The sequence below is a fragment of the Acanthochromis polyacanthus genome, chromosome 11 (assembly GCF_021347895.1).
Source record: "Acanthochromis polyacanthus isolate Apoly-LR-REF ecotype Palm Island chromosome 11, KAUST_Apoly_ChrSc, whole genome shotgun sequence".
NCBI lineage: Eukaryota > Metazoa > Chordata > Actinopteri > Pomacentridae > Acanthochromis > Acanthochromis polyacanthus.
Window position 1 is genome coordinate 13,039,054 of NC_067123.1, and position 17,143 is coordinate 13,056,196.

A 17,143-nucleotide genomic window follows, 5' to 3' on the forward strand; every position below is an offset into this window, starting at 1 on the left:
AACCATAATCTTTACCTAAACTTAACCAAGCAGTTTTGGTGCTTAAAACAAACCAAACGGCACATAAAAAGCAAAAATGAAGTCACAAAGTTAAGCAAAATTAAGTGAAATGTGTGACAGTCCTATCACTTACACCACCAGCACCATTCCAGCCCCTTTGTAAAGCTGTTTAAATGGAAAAAAAAAACCTCTGATATATCAAATATTGACACGAATAAAGGACGCCTTGTGTGTATCTCTGAGAGGCCAGCAGCTTTGACAAAGCAGCAGTATTTGACAGCCTGGGAATGAGAACGATTTGGGCTGCTATTTGCTGCTTAGGACGTAGTGTACAGCGGCTTTCTAGAGCATTTCCTCAATAAACAGCTGCTTCTGAAGCCAAAATCAGACCACAGAGATTGTAAAAATACTGTAAAGTTGAATCCGGACAGCTAAATGAGCTGAAAACTCGCTGTGTGAAATCGTAGGGAGTCATTTGACGCACTGTTGTAAAAATATACTGATGCTCTGCGATATCAGCCAACTGCTCTGTATAACTGATGCAAGTTTTACCACCTAGGAGGAGGGAAGTGATTTAACTGTCATTGGTCTCCAGCATCCCCCCTCATCTCCCCAGTCTGCTAGTGTTTGAAGCGAACCCCTCGATCCCAGGCAACAAACAAAACCACTCCAGCCAGTTTCTGTCTGTGTGTGTAGCTGTGTGAGTTTTGGCTTTAACTGTTCAGCAACAAACACTATCTTCAGGAAAATTTAGGAAGAAAAAAAAACGCTATTGGAGGCCTAAAATAGCAGCAGACCCCCTGGTGTGGCAAAGTTTGATAGATAAAAGGCTGTGCCTGGGGCAAAGTGTGATGACAGAATCTGCTGCTTGTTCCCTCCACTGTCTGTTCTGACAGAAGATTGAAAGTCTTAATGTTTCGACGCAGCTTTTTGCTTATCAAAATAGAATCTGTTCAAATGATTTCCTCAAGACAAACATCCATGAACAGGGTGAACACTCGGCTTCTTACGCTGTCACTTTGGAAAGATTGCGACTACTTTGGGATGCTTCAAAATCAGCCCTTGACAGCTAAAATCAATAATCAATAGGCATCATTTTGAATAACCAACAATAAATGTGGATTTTGCAAATAAAACAAAACCTTTCAGCAATGTTTAAAAATCGTTTCGGCTGGAATTTAACACTTTCACTGCAGTTTAAAAGACTTATTTGTCCCAACACAAGGTAAAAGCAGCAGTAAAGTTGACCAAGACAGTAATGTCAAAAAGTGTCAACTACAGATGTTTCAGAAAATGCAGTATATTGCTAACAAAAGCTGTGATAGATGTCCGTAATAATAAAGCTGTAATCCCTTGCCAATAATAATGGAATAATGTAAACGAAAAGGCTGCTGTATTTTGAGTGCAAAACCGGTAAAGCAGTGGAGGTGGAGATATCCTGACTTTCCCTGACCAGTATCCATTAAACTCCAAAAACACTGAAGCCTACATTTCCCTTAATGCAGCTTGATGTGATGCCACATTCATTTAATAGCAGATTTGTCTAAATTACCTGTGTCGGTCCTGTAAATGGTGTTTAGGTCAAAAGGTGTAATGACACGTGAATTTACATTTTTTTTAATAGAAAAATCTGAGTGTAACCGAGCAAAATTAACGCCAGGAACTATACTTCATTATCATATAATATATTTATAATGATAATAAACTATTGTTAGATCAGTATGTTAGCATTTGTTAACAAGAAAAGCACTTAGAAAGCGCAGTACTCTGCCAAGACTGTTCATTCCTCAATTTGTGTATTCAGAAATCACGGTAACATAGAATCTGGCCAATTGATATAGACCTACTTACAAACTAAAGAAATACATAAAAAATTACTCTTAGGTAAGCACAGGCGTGTGTTATGCATGTGTACGTTATGTACAGATACCGAACTGCGTGACTTAATCATGTAGCGGGCCAAGTGAACTGATGCAGGTAACAGGCACAGCATTCACTTGTTGTCATGGTTTTGGTGACGCCATGTCGGCCGCTATATCTCACAATGGGAAATCCTTAACAAATCCATGGATCCAGACTATAAGTCGCATCACTACCAAAATCTAATGAGGTGAAAATTTCATTCAAATCCATTTTTGAGTAGTGTTGCACACGGACAGACAGATTCCCAGACAAACGTATGCTGATTGTCACATAACTCTGCCATGTTCCTTGGCAGAGTAATTAGCATAAGGTATAAGACTGGGACACAGTGTATCAAACCAATACATAGTCCATCTAAAAGAACCCAAATATCAGTTAATTTAATCTATTAACCATCAGCTGAAATGAGTAAGAGCAGCAATGGAAGAAGAAGACTACAAGGAAACTGATGGCAATGGAGAAGACAAAGAAGATGACAAACCAGACCAACAAGAAAGTGCTGATGAAGAAGACAGTAAATCAGGCAAAGAAGATGACAAAGAAGACATGGAAGCAGTAAACAAAGAAGACAGTAAAGAAGAGGAAGAAGACAACAAAGGCAAAGACTTTAAAGAAGATTCCAGAGTATATAAAGAAAAAGATGATGATGAAGAAGAAGAAGACAGACATGGCGACGTGAAAGAAGAGAACAACAAACCGAAGAAGAAGATTGAAGAGACAAAAAGGAGATGAAGAAGACAACAAAAACACAACAAATAAGAAGATGAAAAAGATGATGACAAAGAAGACGATGTAGAAGAAGATGATGAAGAGGAAGAAGACAAAAAATGGTGAAGATTTCAAAGAAGACTGTAGATCCAATAAAGAAGATGAAGAAGACAACGATTGCAATGTAGAAGAAGAGAACAAGGAGAACGACAAGATGAAGAAGAAGATGATGATGCCAAGTTGAAGAAAACCAAGTCATAAAAACTCGTTTAGGTCCGTTTAGATCCTAACATGATTAAACTTTTGGACCCTATCAAGATCTCTGTTCCTGACAGCCAAAAATCAACAGGACTCTTCCTCTGAATACCAAGAAAGTCACAAAAATATTTACTGCAAGACCGTAAATTATTTCTAAGCTCTGCAGATTTATTTACTGTTGCTTTGTGGAGGTTCTCCTCAGCTGCTTTTGTAAACTCTGCTCCAACCCACACATCACACTGATGACAGCGAACAACATCTGTGTTACTTGATGTATCTGCACGAAGTTCACATTTTTACAGAATTTAGAAGATTTAGCTTTTAATGCTGAACATGTAAAGCCTCGGGGCGAGCTGATAGCTGAATACCATCAGCACCGAGTCTCTGGTTTGATTCCTGACTAGCTGGATATCATTGTCTTTGCTGCTTCTATCAGAAATAAACTGAAAATGGGTGGTTGTTTTGGTCCTTTTGTAGTTGTTTTGACCCAGTATGTTGTCATTTTGTATGCCTGAGTTCAAAGTTTGTGTGTCATTGTCGTTGTTTTGACCATGTATGTCATTATTTTTACGTCACTTTTTTGCTATTTTTGTCATTGCAGTTGTTTTGACCCTGTTTATTGTTATTTTGCATCTTTTTGTAGCTGCTGTGCTTCTCTGTAATTGTATTAACCCTGTTTGGTGTCATTTTGCATGCACAAGTTGCAATTATGTGTGTTTTGTGTTTTGCCCCCTTTTTATAGTTAATTTGTGTCCCTTTGTTGTCATTTGTCTCTCTTTGTTGATGTTTTGTGTCTCTTTCTCATTTCTATACATCTCTCTATGTCCTTTTAGCTTTTTTGGTTGTTATTTTTGCATCTCTTTAACACTGTTTTCTGCCTTTTGTCGTTATTTTGACCCTTTTGTGATTGTTTTGACAATTTGTACTGTCATTTTTATGTCCCCTTGCTTTTTAGTGTCTTGTTATCATTCCTGTGCATCACTATATATTCATTCTGCCTTTTTATTGTCATTTTTCATGTATTTGTTGTCACTTTAAATCTGTGCTAAAGTTATTTTTTGTCTTCTGCTTTGTGTCTTTTTGTAATTGTTTTGCCTCTTTTGTGGTTATTTTAAGACTTTATGTCATCATTTTGACCCTCTTTGTTGCCAATTTGCATCTCTTTGTAAATATTGCGTGTTTTGTTAATAGTAATTTTGACCCTTTGTTTTGTCATTTTATGTGTCCATGCTGTTTTCTGTATTGAAGTTTCCATGCATCTTTCTATCATAATTTTTCATCTCATTGTGGTCATTTTAAATCTGTACTTGAGTTATTTTTCATCTCTTATTTACAAGTTTTTGTCTTTATGTAGTTTTTTTTGCCTCTTTGTAGTTAATATGTTGCTCTTTCAAGAACATTTTGTAGGTGAAGCTCAAGTCCTCCTCCTTTACTCTTTGGCCTCCTTGATTTTGTAATGTGTACATTTGTTTAGAGCTTAATAATGCTGCATATTCTTCTGTTTATGTATGTGAGGGCAGTGACACAGAAATGCCAAAAAAAACACACATTAAAAATCAAGTTAAAACCGCCATCAAATGGACATTTTCCAGCTAATTTCATCAATCTGCAAAACGTTCATGTCACAGCGGCTCTGTCAGGTGGATGTTGAGCTCGGAGAGGTGTTTTGGTGTTTTGATGTTTGTGAATCAGTTTACGAGCGGGATGATAAATTAACATGAGACGCTCTCTAAACTCTGGCACTTTGTGACTGCGGCCGCTGACTCGCCTGCTCTGCCAGATGCTCAGTTCAGGTGCCAGTGATTATTGGAGGCTGAATCCTGCTCTCCAAATCAGTTTGGCTCACAGAGATCCGTATGTGGCAGGTGAATGCTGGAATCCACTAAAATCTGCTGCAGACAGAAGTCACTCTCCAACTTTGAAATTTCAGTATGTGGTGCTCAAAAAATGAAGCTTTTTTTTTTTTAATGCCGTTGGATTCGCACTGAGCTGAACAAACCGTCTCTTATTGAACATTATTAATAAAAAAATAGTACCAACATTTATGTCAGAAATAGATGAAGTGTATGGAACTGTGAAAATTTTAATTACATTCCTCAGAAACGCAAACATTAGAGATATTTTAATATAAAGGATCAATCGTATGATGTGCAGACATCACCTCTGAGACAAGAATGTTATTGAGAGTATTATCTGAAGCTTATATATAAGTGTTGTGCAATTTCTGTGCATTTTTGTTTTGTATATATATTTTGGTGGTGCTGTGAGAAACCTAAAACTTGTTAACTGTCCAACTATCAACAAACTGTCTCCAGACTTCACCTTTCAAATGTGACCATTTTGGAAAAAGTTACAGAAAGCCTTTATTTCTGAATCTGAATCTTAAAACCAAACAGATTCTGTGTTTTGGTGCAAATTGGGGTTATAATTTGTCTGTTTTCCATTTTTTATGGTCTAAATCAATACTTTTCTTGGCTTCCTTCTTTTTCTGATAACTGCACTTGATTAATTTTTAGTGGATTTCTGTTTGGGAGGAGGGTTATTTTGCCAACATATTAGTTCCCTTCAGTGCTTTTTTTTTCTACAGCAGCTGCAGTTGTAGTTGCTATGAATAGATTGTCATCGATCACTGTGCCACTTTTTGTTGTCGGTTCTTTTGCTGTTCCTTCCCCAAATGCTTTTATTGTCATTTAAAGCTACATTTACAGATGTTTTCTGTTTGCTTGCAGGCAGCAGATGAACCTATGGAAACAGTATTGTGTTATCTTTTCCTCTCCCAAACTGGTCGAGGCAGTCCTCCTCAAACCTGATTCTGCTGGAGGTTTCTTTCTGTTAGCTTTCTTGACTGCAGGCAATACTGAGAAGAAAGCGGTGACTCTACTTATGATAGATACACTGCTTGGCCAAAAAAAGTCGCCATCTGGATATAACTAAGCAATAGGTAGGAGCTTTCAGCTGGATAATTGCTGCAGTGATGAATACGTTTCAGCTGGCAAGAACTTATTTAACCCTAGCTGATGCAGTGAGTAGCTTCTTATTTCCTAAACAACCATGTTGGAAGACATGGAAAGGATATTAGTTTGTCTCAGAAGGGTCAAATTATTTGTCTGCATCAAACAAAGAAAACAACTAAGGAGATTTCTGAAACTACGAAAATCGGGTTAAGAATCGTCCTACTCATTATTAAAACCTAGAAGGAGAGTGGTGAACCTTCATCTTCGAGGAACAAATGTGGTTGGTCATGTGGTCTGATGAGTCCAGATTTACCCTATTCCCATGGGACAGGCACATCAGGGTAAGAAGAGAGGCGGATGAAGTGATGCACTCGTCATGCCTTGTGCCTACAAGCCTGTGGGGGTTAGGGTTATGACCCGGGGTTGATCAAGTTCAGCAATGTTATGTTCTCAAAGAATGAGGTCAGTTGACTACCTGAATATACTGAATGACCAGGTCTTTCCATCAATGGAGTTTTTCTTCCCTGATGGCACAGGCGTGTTCCGAGATGACGAAGCCAGGATTCTTGAAGCTCACATTGTGAATGAGTGTATCGGGGAGCACGAGACATCATTTTCACATATGGATTGGCCTCCACAGAGTTCAGACCTCAGCTCCATTGAGAATCTTTAGGATGTGCTGGAGAAGGCTTTGCACAGGGGTTCAACTCTCCTATCATCAATACAAGATCTTGGTGAAACATTAATGCAACTCTGGATAGAAATAAATGCTGTGACATTGCAGACGCTTATCTAAACAATGCCACAGCAATGAGTGCCATCGTCAAAACTAAAGGCCTAAATGCAGTCCAACAAAATATCAGATTGTCCGGCCTTTTTTTTGGCCAGGCAGTGTATTTTTGTTTTATTCGTTTCCATGCTTGTCTCCTCTCTGCTCTGTGTCATCACTACCTACAATTCAACCAAAAAGTACCATTATTTTTCTCATTTGAGTGTTGGTCACTAATGTCCTGACAGTTGCACCAAGGAATGCAGAATTTTTAGTTTTTTACAGAATCTGGTCAATGCAAACAGTTCATTTTGGGTTAAAGTATAAATAAGGCATGTAGACTGAAGGGATTTGGAGGAAATGTCATGATTTCAAGCTTAGATTTTGTTAAATTTTCAAACAGAATGGCAAATCACAGCTCTGATAAATGATTTAATTTAGGTGATTTCTTAAAGATAACCCGCTGGTGGGTATTCAGGTTCAGCAGGTTAAATAAATCATTAGAAACATCTTAACACTTTAGCCACAGTGAAAAAAAACTGCTTAAATCCCAGCAACACAAAACAAATCAACAGTCTGTAATTAATCTAAATGCAAACAAAAGTCAAAATACAGACAGAAGAAGACAACTAACCACAACTCTGTCAAAAAAAATTACAAAAACAACCTGCAGGGAGATAAATACACAAGTAATTTGGCGTTGGCGGTCAGAAATCAATCAGCGATCATCTCATATTCAATTCTCATCGCTGGAATTAAAGTGCGTCGCAAGTCATCCATATGAAAAAAGTTACTCAGCCATTAAGCAAAACATTATCGTAATGAAATATGCATCCCTGATTGTATTCTGTATTAATCATAGCGTTTTTCTTTTAGGGAGAAGGCCAAGGTAAATGGTAGATAGAGAATATTAAAAATAACAGCTCCCAAATTAATTACCATAAAGTGTTCACACATTTTAAAAATGGAGAGAACAGGAAAAAAGCCCAAGCGGTTGAATTATGTTAAATCAACATGAGGCTTTGAAGTTCATTTTAACCTGTTTTTAGCATCTGTCAGAGGAAGGTAAAGGTCAGAGGTCACGGCAGTGACATGATACTGATAAAGAAGGAGAATGATGCTATCACGCAGGTTATTTTAATGATTGATGGAGCAAAAACAAATTCCTGCAGCTCAAATTGATGCGACAACATTCCCAGTTTATCTTAGCATGTGTGTGCTTCATTGGTGTGTGTTTGTGTGCGCGCCATCCATTGTCCTGTCCCACTAATCACAGCAGCTCAGGGCTTCATTTAATCAGCCGAGTGTGCCGCAGCGTCCCATAATAACTTATCAACACTCGTAGCTTATAGATGAAGGCTTAATTGCCAAAATACTGCGGCGTTTCTCCCTCACTGTCTTCATTATAATGCCGAACTCAGAGGCTCAGATGCTGAAAGTTACCCGTTTCCAGGAAACTGTGGTCTTTCAATAGAAGACTTTATTTTATTTTAATTTTGCACCTTTTAGTCTTACTGACAATCTTTTTCTCCGGTGAAAAATCTTTGATTTGAAGCCAGAAAAACAAGTTACAAGGACCCAAAGCTCCCAGCATTCCCAATGTGGTATTTGAGGGTCTCTTTGTGGTTGTTTAGACTATTTATGGATTTTTTTGCCCCTTTTCGTTGTTTCTCTGTGTCGTGTTTCTTTTCTCTCTTTTTTGTAAACTGTCAACAGTGAGCTCAGCAGAGAAAATATAGGAGGCTTCGACAAAAGCAGCAGTGTTATTTAAGCTTTAATTTAAATATTACGACGAACATGAACAGACATCTCATTTATCTGACATGGTGACGTCAGACCTCTGAATTTATGAACTGACTGTGTGAAAAAGCAAACAATAAACTCACTATAAACCCTATTAACTCTGAGAGAAGCTGCAGATTCAAGAGGTGATTCTTTGGACTTTTCACAGTCGATGCTTCGTTAGTGTAAAAATATTGATTTCAGTAAATTAAAATTTCTCAGTCAGAAGAAATGAGGACCAAAGCCTGGTACTATGCAGGTGAAATCAAGGCAATGGCTTCTCTCGCACATCTGGGTATTTTATGTGTGTTTTGCTGTCCATTGTCCTGTTTGTGTAATCACAGTGACTGCGGCCCTTGTTTAATCACTTACACACAAAACACAACTTTAACACAGTTTCCACTCTTAGGTGAATTAGGAGAGCGAGGACCGGCCGACCGCTCAGGTCCGCCATTATTTCACAATGTCCCAGTTCCCAGCAGTACTAGGCGACCACGAGCACCGACTCCTGGCACGATTGCTTTTTAATCCCCCTTTCTTTATTTCTTTCTTTTTTTTTTCTTTTTTTTTTGGGGGGGGGGGGGGGGGATTATCTGAGTTCTTTTGAAACTGACATTTTCTGTTGTGCTGAGAAACATTTGACAGCTTTTAATGCCCCCCCCCCCCCCCCCCCCCCCGGTTTCTCTCTTCTGTTCATTTCAGGTGCGAATAGGATTTACCACCATCACCGCCGCCGCTGCTGCTGCTGCTGGAAACATACAGGAGGAAAGAAAAAAAACAAAGAATGGAGCAACAAAAGAAGAGTTTTTCTGAAACTTATACACACACATATATATATATATATATATATATATACACATGTATATATATATATATATATATCAGATATTGGGGTTTTTTTAATCCTTTTTTGGTTTTTTACCGATTTTTATCTCTTGATTGTCGCATCCCAGGTCACACACAACATCCTCCTTCGTCGCGTCGGAGCTAATTTCGATCTGAGGTGGCCCCTCCAACAAAAGTAGTTTAAAGTTTTTATTTCAGGACAGGTGCAAACATTCACCCAAATTAAAATCTGAAGGAGAAATTCAGGGTCACGACGTGTGAAGATAATTGAAATTTCCCTACCTTACAGTGGATTTCAAATTGCAGCTTTCAGTTTTTCACAACAATGTGAGTTTTGCAATATTATTATCATCCGAGGCTTCGCTCTATACATGCACAGATGAAGCTCAATGCATGAACACCATCATCTTTTAAAGGAGAAGCTGATTTCGAAAATGCTGTAAACAATCATAGTTAGTGATCGACGGCGATACAGGAGGTTCTCAACATGATGAAGCTTCCCTTTTAGGTTTCTCTTCTGTAGTTCAAGCTTTCCTTTAAAGAGGTCGATTGAATTTAATTTCAGTAATACTTGAAACGTCTCTGATTCCTTAACTTTTCCAGAGAATATATCTTTAAAAAAACAGGCTGTGAATTCTGTCAAATTTCAATAAAATACCACATGAACCCGTCACCTCGGTGCAGTGAGGTACAGGTGTACCGCACGACACTGTGATCTCACAGTGGAGCAGGGCTACAGGAGGTCACCTGAGGTCAGAGATCAACCACAGAGAACAGCAACTTTGTTGGCTTGAGCAAAGTTACATGTTTGAATATCAGTGTGGAAGCCTATTTGTGCCAAAAGAAGAAAGTCAAAACTGTGTTTTTAATTCCTAGTTTGGACTTTTAAACTCAAAATTGAGACTTTTTAAATTTCAATTTTAGATCTTTAAATTATATATTTGACTTTCTAAACGAAATTATTGACTGGCTAATAATTATAATGTACTACTGCCTTATTTTGACCTTGTACGTAAGATTTCTATTCCATTATTTTCACTAAACTCAAACTTTATGACATTCCTACTCACAATCAAATTATTGATTCTCAAAATATGACCTTTTCACTCATAATTTATACTTAAGTATGTCAAATACTGACTTTTATCGCATAATTATGATTTTAAAACTTAAACTTTTTAATTTATAACTTTAATCACTATTGCATAATTGTGACAGATTAGTTCATAATTCTGACTGACCTAATTTTGATTTTGAATTTAAAATGTAACTTATTCTTATGACTTTTACTGATACTTCTATGTATATAATGGTACTTTTTACTGCTTTTTTATCTCATATTTTGACTTTTAAACTCAAAAATATGACTTTACAAATTTACATTTTAGATGTTTTGCTTCAGTGTTTGACTGTTTATCTCAAATTATTGACAGTCTCATAGTTACAGCATCCCGATTCCTAATTTTCACTCAACTTTGTGACATCTTAACTCACAAAAAAGTCTTTTTATCTTATAGGCTGGACTTTAAAATGTTTGATGAAATTATTATCATAAGTACAACTTTTTCACAGGTAACTTTGACTCCGTATGTCAACTTTTGACTTTCCATCTCTTTAGAATATTGATTTAATTCGTCCCAATTTTTATTTATTTTCTTGCTCATGATTATGATTTTTTAAGTAATATTTTTGACTTGAAAAGTCATAATTTTTACTTTTTCTTTGATCATTTTGAGTTATGTCATAATTTTAACTCACCAACACTTTTTTGGGTTTCACTTTTTTTTTGGCACAAATGGGCTTTCAAATTTGGCCTCATTGTGATAAGAAATGTTAAAATCCTTCACCTGCTCTAAGTGGAGGCTTTGCTAGTATCTAAAAGTACATTTCCATGGACGCCTCTGTAGCTGAAGGCACATTAACTCCTCTCTCCTCATGCTTCCTGGCTGTCCAGTAACCATAAACAAATAATCTCACCCAAATATTGGGGGCGGCATGGCTCAGTGGGTCGAGTGGCCGTCTTGTAACTGGAAGGTTGCTGGTTCGATCCTCGGCCCGTCGAGCTTATGTCGAGGTGTTCCTGAGAAAGATACCTAACTCCTGATGGGTTGTGGTTAGCTCCTTGCATGGCTATTTCCTCCATCAGTCTGTGAATGTGACGTATCATGTAAAGTGTTTTGGATAAAAGTCCTATATAAACCGTTTACCAATAAAGATTTTACCTGCGTGGAGAGAAAAAAGTGACAATTTTTAAAAAATACGACTCAGTCATTTTCATGCAGAATTGGCTCCAGCGGCTGTTTATCTCCACGAACCAGTAAACTAATATGCACACAACTGAAGCGGCTGGATGGAAACTTAGACTCCTGAGCTGCACTTAAAACACGGGGTTTGATTTATATGTTAATGTCTAAATAACTTCCCTTTAAGAGGATTCAACATTCCCTTTAAGTGGGAATTTGACTGATAATCAGACAGATTTGTATTTTTTAAAACGCTGTCCTCGCTTTGGTTTTGTTAGAATCCTCGTAATCATCCTGAAGTTTGCCTTAAAGAGCAAACTCGCTTCAGGATCTGCACTTTACTGGAAGTAAATCCCTGAACTTTCCCTTCAAGTGACCCCGGGGGGTGGCAGCGTTGGGGGGGTACTAGGAGGCTACGAACCTGGCGGACGGATGAGGCGATGTTGTGCGTGACCTGCGCTGCTGTGGAGACGCAATGAGGAGGAAGGTGAACCGAAGCACTGAATGTGTGCCTGCAGCAGCAATCTGACTGTACAGACCGACTGACCAACCAACAGGGTGGATTTAAAACAAACATGGAAAAAACAACAAAAAACCAACACAAACGCCGAGTGCCAAAGCTGGGATCTGCTGCATTCTCACTACACTTTTGAAAAAAAGGGTTCTTCTTCTTCTTCTTCTTGTAAATAGGATATATATGTTTGTTTATTTGTCTGTTTTGTTTTCCTGTATTGCTACAGATTTGTAAAATTTTGCGGGAAAACCTTTGTTACATTTTGTAAAATGGGAGCAACTCGCCCCCCCCCGAAACGCCCTCCTTTGTTTTCTTTTTTTTTCTCGTCCTGATGGACTTTTTCAACTTTAAAAAAAACCGTGCCAGCAGTGGCATGCGTGTGTGCATTTATTTTAATTTTTAATCCCCCCCCATCTCTCTTCTTTCTGTACTGACAAGGACTGGAGCCACTACAGAAAACACACACACACACACAATGACGGACCAGTTGGCAATACTTCAGTCACTTCTTCATCTCACCGGCACTGGACTTCCGCCCGCCACTTCCCTGCTGAGAGGAGAGGAGAGGTGGGAGGAGAAAGGGGGAGGAAGAGGGGGGACTTCGCTTCACATCAAATCAGATTTAAAAAACAAAACACAAAAAAAGCACCTTTGGACCTTTTTTCTTTTTTTTACTGTGCTGAAGTGAAGTCAAGTGCTATTATTATATTATTATTATATTATTAATATTATTGTAGCCACTCTGTCTGGAACCCTTTTTTGAAGAAAAGCAAAAGAAAACAAAAAAAAGAAACTTAAGCCAATCTGCACTTCTTGTTCCGACGAACATGCTTGTATGACCAATTGACTGTCGTGGATCTTTGTTTAAAAACCGATGAGAAACAAATAACAAAAAAAATAAGAAAAGAAACTGTTAATGTGGTGGTAAACGCAGAAGGATTCAACGGTATCGATCTTGCAAAACACACAAACTCGACAGTAAAAAAAAACACAATCCAGAATCATGCTGCCTGAATCATACTTTTATCTTTTTCTCTGTTTCACTTTCTCTTCTTCTATTCATCTCTCTTACTTTCCACCCTTTATTCACCTCTATCTTTTTCAGTCTTTTTTCCCACTTCTTCTCTCTTCGTTGATTGTTTTTGTCTATCTATCTATCTATCTATCTATCTATCTATCTATCTATCTATCTATCTATCTATCTATCTATCTATCTATCTATCTATCTATCTATCTATTTATCTATCTTTGTGGTCCTGCACACCATCATACACACCTGTAATAAACAAAAACAAACAAAAAAAGAGAAATAGCCTTTTATTCGATGCATAACTTCATGTTGGCTTGGTAGGCTTAGTTGAAACTAGTTCCATTCCGACAAAAAATAATAATAGTAAAAAAAACAAGATATGAGCTTCTTTATGTATTGCTTCTGCCGCTGTAGTGTCCTGGTCAGATTTAAAGATGATAAGACTACATATATCTGAAATACTGTATTTACAAATGCATACCAGGGCTGGCCTCAACAAGCAAACAACAGGGGAGGGAGGGTTTCTCAACTCCGTCCACTTCAGTCGGACGTTTTCCTGCAAAGCTCTGGCTGCTGATGCGAGTCGATTTAAAAAAAGACAAAAAAACAATAACAAAAAAAGAAGCGTTTTTTTTTCTTTGCTTGAAGTCTTTAAACATGTAGCGTTCAGCATCGTTAAAGCACTCCGGCGCCGCAGAGAGCGCCTCCAGGTGGACACACAGCCTTAGAAAGCTTTCAAGAGAGTTTTATTTTTGCAAGTGTATAGTTTTAATTGAATATTTTTCTGATGAATGATTGAATGTATTTGCTTTGAAGGGAGGAGAGGGGGGAGGAGTCCATGCTGTGGATTTTACTGTCTGAATGTCGAAAGAGGAAAGAATCGAGCACGCCAGTGACAGAAAAACAAAAAAAAATGGTGCTATAATTAATTCTCTGGAAGATCAGTAGTGGCTGTTTTAGCTCTTTGCATTCACCTGAAGAATTCTGTTTGTTGGATTGTAGAAACACTGAGTGATTCAATAAGTATGTGCAGTGTTTCAGTGTTAGCTTCTGAAATTTTACAAAAAACAGCAAAAGAAAAAACTTTAATATTTAGTTTCTGTTAGCGAATTTGAGTTATTCGTAGCAAATATCCCAGGCTGCGTAATGTCATCAGGAGGTGGTGCTATAGGCTACGTTACGCATGCCTGCATTAAAGACGGTAGGAGAAACTGCAAATAAAACATTCTTGACAACTATTAAAGGAGAAGGAACAAACAAAATTTTGTTTACGGAAAAAAGAACAATTCTTTAGGACTTTCAATCAATAAATTCGAATAATGATTTTCATCTTGCTCATTAACGTGTTTTTTAAAAAAGTCAAAAAACACCTCAAGCAAGTGATTATTTTTCTCCAAATTTTGCCTATTGCATCAACTTTTTTTCTGTAATGCAGTACTGCAAAATACACTTAAAACACAATATGCAAACAAAGTGCTTCTGTTGCCCCTATAATGTTAGCATCATGAAAGTCTTCCTGCACAGAAAACATTTTTGAGTTCTCTGTACTTCTAGTCATGGCTTTTCTGTTTCCATAGAGGTGCAGGATTTTATGTCGCAGTGAAAAATGAGCCCATAGTGAGCAAAAATCTAATGGGAACAACAAACAATAGAAACAACTTGGGGTTTAAATGGTTTTTCAGCCATATTTCTCAGTCAGATCAATGGTAAAAATGGATTTTCTTTTCAAACATTATCACTATATATATATATGTATATGTATGTATATATATATATATATATATATATATATATATATATACACACACACATGGAGAGAGAGAGAGAGATAAGATATATATAGATATGTCTGTGTCTCTTCATTTTGTAAAAACTCGGACAGTGAATGTCAATTTTTTTCAGGGGAGGAATTTAAGCCTCAAGATTTATTCACACTACAGGAAAACAAATTAAAAACATACAGTACGACTGGTGTGCTTGAATCCTTCCTTTGGTTTCTTTTAAACTTGCTCTGTTTTCTCATGCTGAAATTTGTCTTTGTGTGCACCTGGATTCCTCAAAAAAACAAGCTTTTGTGCGGTTAGATTTAAAACCCAGCGAGGTTCCGATTTTCTACAGACGAGGCTGAAACCCTCTGCGTACCCTGAAGTTTGCTCTGATTGTGGACATGGTCAGTTCCAGCATCAAGAAATAAAGAATCTTTATAGTCAAAACTTAAGATATTATCTGTGAAATATCGACATAGCCTGGAATTATCCTTTGTTTACAACCCTTGTCTGCTTTTCTGTCCAGACCCCAAAGCTGCAACTACAGAGGGTCATTTGTGCTGCGAAATCCTTTGCTTTAAAGTGCATTTCTTGTCTGATCCATCCTTAGTGGTCAAGTAAACTTCAAGGGTCTTTATCCGTCCTCAGCCTTCAGCTGTGTTCAGTTTTATAATCAAAATTTTGTCAGATATTTGAATCAAGAACAAAAACAAATGGTAAAAACTCTTATCTTGTTCATTTTACTTCTTTCAATGTCACTGAAGAAGCTCGAGGAAGGATCTTTTAAAGACAAGACGTGACTCTTGCTGAAATGTTTTATTATTGGTAAAGTCTTGCAGAAATTTAAATTCATTCTGGCTCTTCAGTGATTCATGCCAGATTAAATCTCCCCTAAATGGCTCAGAAATTAATGGAAACTTTCTGCAGCATGCTGCATTTACCAAACTGTCTCAACTCATTTGTGGAAAGAAGTAAAATAAAACAAGATAACTGCCGTCGACACCAAAACACATTTGACAGATTTCTGATATTTGTCATCCAAGTTCTTTTGGTTTTATGTGTGTATTTAAAAAAAAAAAAAAAAAAAAAAAGCTTAGTGTTCCTTCAAACTTCACGCAGGATGATGGTTTCTAATGACTTTTTGGGGAAACCAGGTGCTGTAAGTGTCTTTTTCCGGGGAGTTGAGGCCAGCCCTGCTTCATAACGGAGGTTCTGCTTCTTCTACTACTGCTACTATCAAACAACCAGCCCTGGGCACAGAAACAGGCCCCAACACTGTCAAATCCTCCAACACTTGAGGACCTGTGTTCAATTTTTAACTTTGCATACCAGCATTTTCTAAAGTCAGAACCCAACATTGATTTGGAGCACCAGCTTGCTTTTGCTCCCGACATGATAGAGACACTGCTGTTGATCAGCTCGCAGCCCAAAGTTGGGCTGCGCTTTGGGCTACGGGTTCAAAAAAAAGGCGTCTTTGGAGTTAAATAACAAAAGAACATCCATCGATCTTTGTTTTAACACTGTTTGAAAAGTGTTGGAGGTCTGTTTCTGTCTCCCAGGTCAGCAAAACAACCTGTTGATGTCTGCTGTATTTCAATAAAACACAGCCTTTTTCAAAGGGTACACCTGTGATCTTCACTGTGTCTTTGTTGTATATCGTCTGATGCACCTAAACCCTGTAAAGTTTGCTATATTCTAAGATGTATTCAGAATCCACACCCTTTAAGCTCGTGCTTCAATTGAAATTTTTGTGAATTTTCTCCAATATGGCTTAATAAGAGTGCAGAAAAGCTGAATTATATGCAGGACAAATAGGTTATAAGTCATCCAAAGAAGTCTCCTGGTTCCCTGCTGGACTGCAGTTAAACAAACTTGATCTGACTATTTTTCTGCTTTGATTTCCAGTAACGTTTGTAAATCAGAAGTTTTATTTCAACTTTGGGTCCACCTTTGTGTTAAGGATCATCACTGGCAACCTGAAGTGGGTCTGCCCCAACCTGAAGTGGGTCTGCCCCTACCATCAACGTGCATCTGGACTGGTGTGATAGTGTCTAGGTGCTGAAATGTCAATCATACATAGTCTTTTTGCCAATGATAACACAATCATTGGCCTCCACCCGCCATGCTCACCAGATTATGGCTTCTTTCTCTTCCTTAAAATTAAACTGAAGTTGAAGGGTCCCTGTTTTGACAGTATTTTTTTAAGAAATTCAGCACAGATGGAGCTTGACATGTTTACAGAACAGGACTTCCAGGGAGTGTCGCAAATGTTGCAGGAGCACTGGGAAATGGGATGGTTGCCAAGTTTAAATTGGGTGCAGCTATTAACTGTTACAGGTGCAGTCTCATA

At 37.8% G+C, this 17,143-nt stretch overlaps 1 protein-coding gene across 3 annotated transcripts in view; it reads left to right on the plus strand.

Annotated features, from left to right (window-relative positions):
* Positions 1 to 16,416, plus strand: part of LOC110966087 (zinc fingers and homeoboxes protein 2-like) — a 221,363-nt gene extending 204,947 nt beyond the window's left edge. For all 3 annotated transcript variants that reach the window (XM_051955098.1, XM_051955097.1, XM_051955099.1), the window contains one exon: positions 9,097 to 16,416. The gene's annotated coding sequence lies outside the window, so the exon portion shown is untranslated. The remainder of the gene's footprint in view (positions 1 to 9,096) is intronic.
* Positions 16,417 to 17,143: the final 727 nt, after the last annotated feature.